Source organism: Nothobranchius furzeri, chromosome 7 (genome assembly GCF_043380555.1).
Source record: "Nothobranchius furzeri strain GRZ-AD chromosome 7, NfurGRZ-RIMD1, whole genome shotgun sequence".
Classification (NCBI taxonomy): Eukaryota; Metazoa; Chordata; class Actinopteri; order Cyprinodontiformes; family Nothobranchiidae; genus Nothobranchius; species Nothobranchius furzeri.
Genome location: NC_091747.1, coordinates 57997200 through 58010164, shown reverse-complemented (window position 1 = coordinate 58010164; position 12965 = coordinate 57997200).

The following is a 12965-nucleotide window of genomic DNA, read 5'->3' as shown; positions in this document are numbered from 1 at the left end:
AAATGTTGGTTTTAACAGAGGTTCTTGCTAAAATATAAATTGAATGAACAAACAAAGAAAGACGGTGTATATTTCCTCAGTTTGGGATTCCATATATTTTTGTGCATCATGAAGATAAAAATGCTTGGTTGGACTCGAAAGTGGAATTGTTCCATGAAGTTAACCAACTAGAGCTTAGGTGGACATTCTGGTCTGCAGTTCTTGATGTATTGTATATAAACAGTCATCAAGTGAAACGTTTTGAGGCATACTTTAGCTCGGGGTGGGCAATCCTGGTTGTCAAGGGCCACTATCCAGCATGTTTTAGTTGTTTTCCTGCTCCAACACACCTGATTCCTATAGTTGAATCCCTGTTCAGCAGCTCATCAGGCTCAGCAGCTGCCTGTCAATCACCAGCAGATTCAAGCCAGCTATGTTTAAGCAGAGAAACATCTAAAACATGTTGGACCAGGGTTGCCTACTCCTGCTTTAGATTTTTTGGGTCAAACTCCAAATAATTTCCTGTAAGTTATTTTATTTGCAGAAAACATTAAATAATGCCATCCTGAACAGGACTAGCTGATGTCTTACCTTAGCAGACCAAACCATGGTCACACCACGTAGTAACAAAGGAGAAAGCTGAAGCATTCATTTCACATGTAGTCTTTATACCCGTTTAAGTAAACTTCACTTCTCGTTTTGGACTTGAGCGGAAAGTTCGGAGACATCAGATATGTGGCGATGATTTTCACTGCGCTGGTACAACTTGGTTTCTGATGGAGTAACGAGCTAACAGCTAAGCGTGCCAATGCAACAAACCTGCTGCCTGACATAGGCTTTCATGTGCTTTCATCCAGAAAAGGGCGGGGCTTCAGTCACCACAGGACATTATTACATATTGATTCATCCCCCCCCCCCCCCCCCTCTGTTTCATCTGATCAGCCAATAGCATTTTTTCTTCTTCACGTCTTACTATTGTTTCCCCCCCAAAACAACCATTTAGTATGTTTTAGAACTTGAGTGCCTATGGCTTTTACAAGCCCCACCCCCTCTTATACCAATGAGTCATTGGTGCTAATGGTGCAGGGTTAGCTAACATGCTGATGAAATGTAAGCGGGCAGTAATGAGCACAATCGCAGCCACTTGAGGGGAATTCTGCCATACCCAAACATGCAGTCCAATCTTTCCATCACTTTCCTTCCGATAGACATGTCCTGGTCCCAGGGTGGCTGTGTGAGTGACGGGGCTTGGTGCTAGCGCTGGAGGGATCCCAGTGGGCCTCTGGAGTGGCGCTTCTTGACTGACCGCAGGGACAAGGATCGCGACGGCAGCTTGGGTCTCGCTGGCCGTCTAAACTGGTCCATTAATTACACAGAACCCTGAGAGAAAATTAATAGGCAAATTTAATTGTGTGTGTGTGTGTGTGTGTGTGTGTGTGTGTGTGTGTGTGTGTGTGTGTGTGTGTGTGTGTGTGTGTGTGTGCATGAGGGAGAGAGATGGCATCCATACACAGCGGCTCTATCCACCCCCTGCTATTGTGACAGAGAAGTGCTTGGAGCTTATTACCACCATGGACACTCATCTAACAAGGCTTTCTGACACTTAAGGTCAATGATTTAAAACCATCAACAGGTTTTGTGAAGACAATAAACTGCAGCACTGTGGGCAACAAATCGTCACGTTTAATGTTAAACGATCTTTTTCAGTTGAGAGACCTTAGTGTGGGACTTTCTCTGACTGGTGAGAAACCATAATGGTGAAGTCTGATGACATCTGAGATGCTTCATCACCAGCTAGACATGTCATTTAAATGTCCTCCATGTTTTCTCTTGATGCCTTTCAGGACACTAAGAGTACAGATTTTTAGATCACCTAAATGACACTTTCGGAGTTTCCAGCTGAAAATTGTTCAGCAGTCTTAGGACGTGCGTAAACTGTATGACTTTTTCACGTTACGACTTCTTCACAGAGAAACTCACGAGTCATGTTCTCACACTGCACGAGCCAGAGCTCGGATAAGACCTGACTGCCCACACTGTACGTGTGGTAGCGACACGTCGAGCCAAAAGTATGTTACAATTAGTAGTCGTAACACAACCTGTCGATCCTTCTGAGTCTGATGAACCCGGTTCTGTCTTGTTATTGACATATAGGTACTGATGTCTGTTGTCCATTTGGCTTGCCGTAGAAGGACACACAGGGCCTTATGGGGGTTAGAGAAGAGAAGAATGATGACAGAAAGGAAGTAAACAATGTTTTGGGAACCGTTTTGTTTACGTAAACGTGATATTGTCAATGTGTGTGGAGAAAAGTGTAAAAATCAAAGGAAACTACGTGCGTGGGCGGTTCTGGTATTTTTGGGTCGCTACGTTGCTTCAACAGGGCGATACCCTCATGAGGGATGAGCAAAATATCAAACATGTTTTATATTCATGCCACCACATGATTGCTGATCGGGAGCTGGTAGTGAGGTATTCATCGCTTCTCGTTACCCTTTGTATAATACACGACGCACGACTCAAAACTCAACCCCCCCCCCACCTCAAAACAGTCACAAATCGCGCCGTGCACACATGGCTCAAAGTAGCAAAGTCAATTAAAAAACTGTAAACGGTGCTATGTCTTAAAAGTAGAGAGCTTAGTTTGAGTTCTTGTGAAGGACGAAGCCAAAAACATTTTTAAGTTTCATTCCTTTGATGCAATCCAAGTGTCGTGATTTTGCCGACTGAACTCGACACTTTAAACGAGCGAGAACAGTGCAGGAATAAATCAACTGGGAGAAATTTGTTTAGGAATCTGAAAATGCTTCTGAGCCCTTTTCCAAATTCAGGAAATGTGCTTTTGGAAATAAATTTGTCTAAATCCCTTTCAATGGTCCAGTAGGAGCTGGAAAAGATCACCATTACCCTCGAATAAAACCAGATCTCTTCATGCATGTAACAGTGATACAGCTTTGTATGATACAGCCTGAACTGAACACATAAGATGGCATTTTCATACGGTCTACCGACCTTTATCCTAAAGATTTCACTAACTCGTGCACAAACGTGTTAATGCAAGGTTTCCGACCATGCAGCTTGCAGGAGAATCACTAAACTATATCATTGTGCTCTGGGAGATTTGTAAAGGAAATTCAAGCTATGCAAGTGGAAATCCCAGGGTACTGTCGCTACATTAAAATGCTCAGCATACAGAATTTCAGCTGCATTCTCTCCCTCACTGTACTGTTCAAAGATACATATGCTAATGCAGAAAGTAGTTGAGTAGAGCGGTACTGTTCTAGTGCGCTTGATGTGTTAGAAAACAGTAGCAAAACCATCAGCTCGGCGTATATCAGATCACTGCGTCTGCGTGTGTGTGTGTGTGTGTGTGTGTGTGTGTGTAGATATGGAAAATAGACGGAGTGAAGAGTTTGAGGCTGCTGTGGCCCACTTCTCCTTCTCCGCTGTATTCCCTCTTCCTCTGCGGTGCTGTCAGCCTCCCAGGGGTCGCATCAGTTTGCTGCAATAGGTAGGCCGAGGCTATCAAAGTACATGTTTTAACTTTTTAAGACTTTGCAGGTTAGCTTTGTTCTCCTTTTCTTTCTGTTGTGTGGGCTCTCCTGGGCCCTTGGTTGGGGAGTGTCTCTAGGTGCTGGCAAGTGGCTTTGGGCGATTAAGAAGAGAAGAAGAGGGAGAGGAAGAAGAAGGGAAAAAAAGCCGGGTATCTACTGGGAGACGTGGAGGAGTTTTTCAAAATGAAATGAGCGCTCACGACCAAATACAGAGTTTGTAGGGTAGAGCAGGAAGGATGGTTCATTATGCTGATGAAGGTTTATTTATCCTCATAACGGACTGAACGTCTCTCACTTTTGACCTTTTCTGATCGGTGTTTCTATCTCAGGATCATTAAACACTCCTGTTGTACATCTCTGTAGTTTTACTAAAGCCACAAACCAGCACCGTACTCACACACACACACACACACACACACACCAGCTTCATCACCCCCCCATCAATGTTAAAACACACATAAACACACCTGCTCCGTCTACTGCCATGTCTCCAACCAAAATGAAAGGCGGACTCAAAGCCATTGGGATGATTCGATTAGCAATGATATCTGAAAACGGCCTCATTGGGCTAACGCGATTAAGCCGAGGCCCTGTCTGCTTTCAGTGCTAGGTGATTAAAACTGGCTCTCCTCGCTAAACCGCGACTCTTAGCTAGTGAGTGGGGCTGTTGCCAGGTAACAAGGCACGGCTGCTGTTTAGATGTTATTACATATGCAAACAGCTTAAGCTACAGATGGAGATGAAATGGAAAAACTTTCTCCCTGAACAGGATACCTGGAACCTGATATAGCAGGAATAGGTGGTTCTGCTCTAAGCTTTAGTCGGAAACGACACATTAAAACATGTTTTCCTTGGAATTTTATAGGAATTCTTTCACTTTGTGTTTATACTCAAGTTATTCTTGGGGATAACTTAATTTAGCCTCCAGGCATAGACTATTTCACAGGTTTTATTATTTAACAACAACTTGACAGTTTGCTTGGTTGAATATTTCATCACAACATTGCATCCAAAAGGATTTTGGTCAACTTACATTCAGGATCCCATTCACTCTGGATTATGAACTCAAAACATTCTCTAAAGCAGAGGTAGACAATAGCCTTACACAAATGACATGATTCAGCATGTTTTAGTTGTTTTCCTGCTTGAAAGCACCTGCGTTTATTCATCAGATGATTGCCATGTTCCTGCAGAGCTCCATGAGCTGATGAACAGGACGAATCAAATGTGCTGGAGCAGGGAAACAACTAACACATGCTGGATAACAGCCTTCGGGGAAGGGAGTTGTCCACCCTTGCTCTACAGGGCTTTTACAATTTAACCTAAAAACAGCACCATATATGAGATCTTGGTTCTTTTTCTGTTCACAGCAAATGAATAAAAGACTTTTATGGCTTGAATCAAATTTATTTCCTGTTTTGTGCTTTTTGCTGCCAACAGGACCTACAGAGGTTTCAAAAACACTGACAGATATTCATCAGTAGTTTATATGTTCCTCACCTGTCAGGGCCGTGTCCAGGGAGTGGCCTGGGGTAGCACATGCCACCCTTGGAATCTGATTGGCCACCCCAGGTGCCACCCCGCTAATTTACCTTTACAGAGGCTCTTCATTGTCCACAAAAGGCTTGGGGGTAAAAAAAAAAAAAAAAAAAAAGCATAACCACTGGTGCCACCCATGCCCAAAATTGTGCCTCACCTGGGCCACCCCATTTTAAAAGATCTGGACACGCCACTGTCACCTGTTCATTATTTTTGACCTGCAGCTCTTCAGCTTTCTGAGCGTCCTGAGTTCCACGCACTTGTTCCATAGCTCGAGCTCCATGGAACCAGATGGTCCAACCGCATGATTGCACCACGATCACTTGGAGCCATTTCTTGGCCTGGCTATCTTTGACCGTGTTAGGATCCATCTATGTTAGAGGATCACGCCATTCTATCTTGAAGGCATGATGCGATTCGGCATGAGGGCGGTTCTCCTTCAAAATCGTGAAGACCGCACTACATTTGTGACCCACATCATGGATATACTGACACCATGGTGAATGGTGGAAGGCTTGAATTTATATAGTGCCTTAAGCCTGATTGATGCTTCTCCGTCTGCGTCAGTGCGGAGACACGCAACGCCATTATCCGTCCTTGCGTAGGGCTCCGGCAGGCACACAAGTACGTACGTAGTCGAGCCCACTTTTTTAAACATCCGTCGAACGAGACGGATTACGCAAGCTTGTGATTGGTCAGGACGCCGCTGTTGTTTACAGCGCCGCCATTGCAAAGAGAGCCGAGTTTAACTAGCGGCAGACACGGAGAAGCTTGAAGAATACCTCGCGAAAAAACTCTATAAATATGAACGTTTAATCCTCCCGTGACTGGAGGAGTGAAAAGATGCGCAGCAAGCGTTTTATTTGTGGACGGAAATGACAGGAAACGTGGGTTTAGAAGTGGCGAGCGCATGAAGCGGTGGGAGAATGAGAGACAAATATGTCCGTGTTAAAAGTCTCTTATATACACAAAAAAAACACAATATAAACACACGATCTTGGGCCGATACATGACAGGATACCACAGAACAGCGCTACGCCCTCTGTTGTCCTGCCGGGGAATTGCTTTGCAACACTCTCCAGGAGATGGAGAAGTATGAGAGCAAAACGCTTCCGTCAATCCGTGCGTGTCTGTCCCTTGCGGAGCTGACGGAGAAGCATAAACCAGGCTTTATAGGGTTCTACACCCCCCCCCCCCAAGGTGCTTTACAACACAAAAAGCAATTCACTCATGCACGGACATGCACACTCTGGTGGCGATGAGCCAAATTGCAGCCACAGACGCCCTGAGGGGCGCTGAAGGGTAGTCACCGGCCCCTCTGACCACCACTCCCAGGCAACATGAGCTCTGTGTCTTGCCCAAGGAGACAACAAGCATGATGCACTGAGCGGGACTTGATCCCACAACCCTCCATTCACGAGACAAACACTTAACTCCTCTGCCACCATGTTCCTCCGTGCTCCATCTTTGATACACTGCACCTCTCTAATAATTCACCACGACTTTGCTATCTAAAAAAACATCACTGGCATGTAGCAGAGGCTTCAAAGGGTCTTTAATATGCACCTGAACTGCTTGTCATGACGCTGCAAAAATGTTTAATTGTAGTTCTTAATTTTCTTCCACTTTACATGCTCTTGCAGGGCTCAGAGTGGTACTCTGGTCTCTGCAACCGAGGAATTCAGAGTGACTCACAGGATTTAGCAAAAAGTGATTCTTTCCCCTCGGAGTAGTTTGCAAAGAAGCTTCTGAATCTTCAACTTTCAGTTTACCATAAGAAGGGTATTAATTCTTTTCTCCAACTCTGTATTTATTCGATTGGATTATGTATGCATGGAGGACCTAATGAGGGCTTAAAAATGCAATTATTGCTTAAGCAAAAAAGTGTGACTTTTTTGATAAATGTTTCTCTTCCCTAATAAATGGAGAATCAACAGACTTAGGAGACTGCTTTATTCGGAGCTTGAAATTAGCCCATCAATCACTTGAGGAATCTGTTAACTATTTCTCTCCTTCTCTTCTGCTTCCCTCCTTTCTCAGAGGTCTGGCAAAATGCAAAGGAGGAGGAAGGTGGGAGAGGAGAGAAGAAGTGCGAGAGAACAAACCGTTTACAGTCACCCCGAACAAACCGTCAGAGGGAAAGTCATCTCAGGAGGGGCGGAAAGGTGTAGGTTACGATATCTCATAACGACTGAACTATGATAATGAAGTACATTCATAATTCATCATGTCTATAGGTACAGGTCAGTGGTGCAAGGTTAATTAGAAGCAAGGAGGTCAGGCAGAGCCAAAAGGTCACCCTGATTGTTTATGAACACATTGATTATGTTTTCAGAATATCACACGGTGGAGGATGTGCATTTCATCCTATTGATCTGATGTGTTCTTATGTGGCCCGTAAACACATGACTGACCTCCAGTAAATTAACTATAACAATATTCAAGAAAATCATTCAATGGACCAACACTGGCCCAGCCAATCAAAGGCAAGGATCAGTGTGAGGTCATAAATCTACCAATCAACTCTCTTAGGGCTCAGCGGTGGACACGCAGACAGGTGTAGAAGGGTTTCTGTGAATATGACCCAAGAGTCGAGTTAGTCAATAATAAAATGCCTAAAATCTAACTGGTGGAGCAAAGTGCCGAAGAAAGGGTGAGGGTCAGAGTTCACGAGCCTTGCAGCCAAAGGAAGGAGCATTGTCACCTGGGTTTTGAGGCGGCTTGTTTTTCTGCCTGAGGGAAGAAGGCTGAATGGTTCATGAGCTAGATGAGTGGGGTTTGTTGTAATATTCCTTGTTCTGGTTCTGGTGAATATCCTCTAGATAAGGGAGAAAATGCTGCTGTTGGTCATTTTTTTGAGCTGGGGTAACCGCTCATTGCAGCACCTCGATATATGCAAGAACCATGTTTGAACCATGTTTATTCCTCTCATCCTAATGTTTTCTGTACATGTCTGTTTTTACCCATTCTCACTTTTACATCCAAAACTAACCACGGAAATCTAAAGTAACACACAGATGTTGTACCGGCGTGTCTGAGACGGTCTGAATCTCCAACACGGTGCACGGAGTGTGCTTGGGGCTCTGCATTAAGCCGGGCATACACTGTGCGACTTTTTCACTCGCAGCGTTCAGCTTCAGCTCAAACTGTACGACTTCCTCGCAGGGCAGATCTCACGAGTCATGCGCTCACACTGTACGTCTGGTAGCAACACGTCGGCCCTAAAAATATGCTAAAAATAGCAGTTTTTACTCAACACGTCAGACATTTTTGTCTTGTTTTGCCGGTTGTCCTTCGGGAGTGCTGCAGGAGGACACACAGGGATTTATGGGGGTTGGATGAGGAAAACAAAATAAAGTAAATCTGTGTTTAATGATCAATTTAATTTGACATGAACACGACAAACATGCTTTCTTGACAATCTTTGTGAGTAAAAAAATGTGTAGAAACAAAAACGAACAGCGTGTGTTATTAGGGAAATAGCGAGCGAGCGGCGTTGATGCATGATTGCACATGCGCCGTGAGCGGTTCTGATACTTTTTGGGTCGCAGCTGCTCGCAGCGCCGCTTCAACAGTGCGATACCCTCACGAGGGACGAGCGAAATATTAAACACGCCAGAAGTCCGTGCGACCTCAGGACTGCTGATCGGCAGCTGGTCACGTGGTGTTAATGGCCTCTCGTAACCCCCTGTACACTACACGACCGCTCGGCGCAAAACTCGCCCCGAGCTCGTGGGTTCTCGCACGACTGGAAAATCGGCTCAAAAAAGTGAAAAAGTCGCGCAGTGTACGCCCGGCTTTAGTGTGTGCATACCTTCGACCTCTTATGCACACAACAAATTACACATGTAATCATCTACGACAAATGGGATATTGTGAAAAAAGTTCAATCATTCTTTACTCTCATTTCAAAAAGTGACACTTCTAAATAATATAGATTTATAACGCATAAAGTAAAAGATGTCAAATCTTTACTTCTTGTCATTTTTCTTTCATTTTGATGATTAGGGCAAAGTATTTGTTTTGAAATAATAAAAAGAAATCCTAACCCTTCTCATAATTACTGTTCTATAGCCGTCACGTTTGAACCAGGATGCAACAAACATGAAAGGGACCACACCTAAAGGAAACCAGTGGGGGGGGGGGGGGGGGGGGGGGGGCATCAGTAAACAGCGCCATACCATCATTCTACATTCTGGTAGAACGTATATCAGTCCGTCCCTTTATCTTCTATCACTTACGACACGTTGTAATCTGAACCGCAGTTCTGCACGTTTCTGCTGATGAAAAACAAGAAGTCCATTTTCCTTTTTCCTGCCAATTTAAATTAAAGTGGCCCTTTGTGTCAACATTGATTGGGAAACCGTTGAGATATGGATGATGCGTGACAGGGGACACCCGACACGAGTGCACCCGCCCCGCTCCACATCAACCGCAACGGGAAGATTCAAAATATATTCATGGAATGTTCTGAGCTATTTCAGCAAGGGATCACATAATATTACCTCCACACGGTGATAAGATAAGCTATATTTCGTATTTCCATGTATTTTGATTCATTTTCCCATTTTGGGGAAGTAGCAGGAAGAGTTTAGCCTTGGGCAAGATTAATAAGCATTTAAAACGGTTTCAGTGCTAACCGGCAAATCACAGTGTGTGTTTCAGAGTATTGTTCACTACCGAGTGGCCATGAATGGCGTAAGTAGATCGTATACCTCAGCAGCAAGCCATCAAATGCAGGAACAAACGTAAAACTAACACAAGTACAAGAACTCCACACACACACACACACACATAAATGCAATATGGCAGTCACGGAAAAATAAACAGGAAGTGGGCTTTTCTTCCTTCTCCCATCTGAGCTATAATTAAATGAAAACTTGCCTTAAGGTGGATTTTTTAAACTCAAAATACGGAATTCAAAATACTTAACCCTAATTAGACAGCAACAACTGATGCTGCAGCAGCCGACTGAAACAAGGTGGCTTCAGCAGAGTCGGCCGTGCTGCAGAACAAAGTTTAGATTTGGTGACTTGCTCTTTTTTCTGCCACTGGTCCTGTTTTTAGGGCCGACTCGTGGAAGTTTCCAAGCACACACAGACAGCTTGTGCCACACATCACACCTTCATGGCCGACGCCGTAACAAGCTAGGGCAGCCGGCGTAATTGAAGCCCTCCCCGAACTGTGTTTTTATTTTTGCTCCCCAGTTTTGAAATATAATCAGTTTGCCTAATTTTATTGCATTTCCTAATGATGCTCGCCCAGAGCAATTGTTCTGTGTGTTCCTTAGCAAACAGCGCGTGTCAGCTCACTGAGATTAATCTTGATTACTTTAGCCCTTGATGAAGTAGGCTACAATAATGCTTTAATTGGGGAATATTACCACATAGAGAAAAAACCCTAAACAGTGATAGATAGAGCAGGAGATGGATGTTTGACTCTGAACTGCACTAATTGCGATGCTGTTTGGAGTGATTAACATTGAATGGATCAGTGACTAGGGTGGAAGGCTGAACATAAACAACAAACAGGAACTCGCATCCATAACATCAGTGTTTTGTAGACACTGATGTCTTCATGGGACAGTTTATTGTTTTATTTTTACTTGATACTAAGATGTTCAAGCTTGGGCCAACCCTAAGTGGACTACCAACACCTTTTTCTTACTGTCTTCCAAAGTTGACTCAAATCAAGACCTTCAGAGACTGAACAAGGTCTACGTTAGAGATGAAATTCCAGACTGTGACTCTAAGCGTGTACGTGGATCCACTGGTGTGTAATCAAACTCAACAAGATTTTTTAAAAGTCTTCCTGACAGTACTTCCAGAGACTGCAGCAGACACCCTGAGGGCAACACCCAATTCTGCCCATGTAGCTTTCCTGCTATCCTTCCCCATCTTCACTTGCGCTATATTGTAGGTGACACACACACACACACACACACACACACACACACACACACACACACACACACACACACACACACACACACACACACACACTATGTTTGAGCTGTGGGAGAGGCCCAATCTGCTTGGTCGGGACAGTTGTCTCATGAGGTGTCATACGCTGACTAGACATATGCTGACCCCTTCCGATTTTTTTTGTGCTGACGTCTTCTTTAGTGCCTCTTTGTGTCACAACTTTCCACCATATTTTGCTTATAAGGAAGAGGCTGTTGTACTTGTTTCAGCTTGTTTTATAGATGAATAAATTCAGTTAAAGAACATGACTGTTTTGTAAGTTTTACCAAACCCAACATTTTCATGACGTTCTTTGCATACAATCCCTCTCTCATGAAGCTATGCTTTTTTCTGTAAAAAAAGCATATATACAATATATGTATATATACAATATATATATATATATATATATATATATATATATATATATATATATATATATATGTTTTTTTACAGAAAAAAGCATATATATATATAATGTATGTATATATACCATATATATATATATATATATATATATATATATATATATATATATATATATATATATATATATACCATAAATAAATATATATATATATATATATATATATATGGTATATATATGTATAACGCCTCTCAGAGTAGGGACTCCAAAGCGCTTTACACTACGGTGTGTCATTCACCCATTCACACACACATTCACACACTGATGGTGATGAGCTACGATGCACTGACGGAGGCGAGGCTGCCGAGCACAGGCGCCACCGGTCCCTCTGACCACCACCAGCAAGTGTCTTGCCCAAGGACACAACAGTGGAATTCTCTGTCCAGAGCCGGGATCGAACCTGCATCCTTCTGATTACTGGACAACCCGCTCAACCTGTTGAGCTACTGCTGCCCCAAGGTTGTAGGATCAATCCCGGCTACTGGCAGAGACTGCTTCTGCTGTGTCCTTGGTCAACACACTTAACCCTTTTTGCCGGCTGGTGGTCGAAGGGACTGGTTGGGGTTGGGTTTAGGGAAGTGGTTTGGCTGGCCTTGCCTCTGTCAGTGCGCCCCGGGATAGCTGTAGCTACATTATAGCTCATCGCCACCAGGGTGTGAATGTGTGTGTGTGCATGGACGAGTGACTATAAAATACAGGCCGTTAACCATTCTTCTATCTCAGCAGCTTCATTGTTGACAGTTTCTGTACCTTCCAAAATGAGTCGTTTCAGGGTGCTGCCACTTTAAGAAAACAAGCTATAGCTGACCACACCCACCCATCCCTCGCTCAGGCTGCTATAAGCTCAGAAGCTCTGATATCTGGGAGGGGCTTGGAGTAGAGCCGCTTCTCTTCCCGCTGAAGCTCTCTCTTTCCTGTGACCGGTGGCTTTTTGTTAATTTCGACAACGTATGAAGTTTTGGATTTCTATTTGATTTTAGTGTTTTATGTTAGTGTGCTTTTAACTTTATACTGTATTCTATTTTACTCTGTTTTGTTCTTTTATATTTTATGTTCAGCACTTTGGTCAGTGAGGGCTGTTTTTAAAGTGCTTTATAAATAAAGTTGGCTTGGCTTGGCTTAATTTGTCAATTTGTGACATCACAAACGGGGCCTTTTAGAAAAGGCTTGTTTCAAACTGGCTGGACAGATGTTTTTCATGTTTGGAGTGTTTATGAATGCAGTAGAGACCCACATTGCAGCGCCACCACAGGTGAGCTTCGCATAACGTGTCCCTTTTAAGTTCAAAGTCATGTTTTTAATGAATTTCTTCAAATAATTCATACAGAAATAAATACCTCACTGCTTTATAGACTAGCTACAGACAGGTAGATCCCTGAGACAGGGTATGCATCGAGTGTTAAATAAATAAAACCTGTGTTCTCACCAGACAATCCAATAAGAAGAATTTGGGATGAATGGTCAGATATGGAGACATCCGCTTATTTTTGTGGACATTGGCAC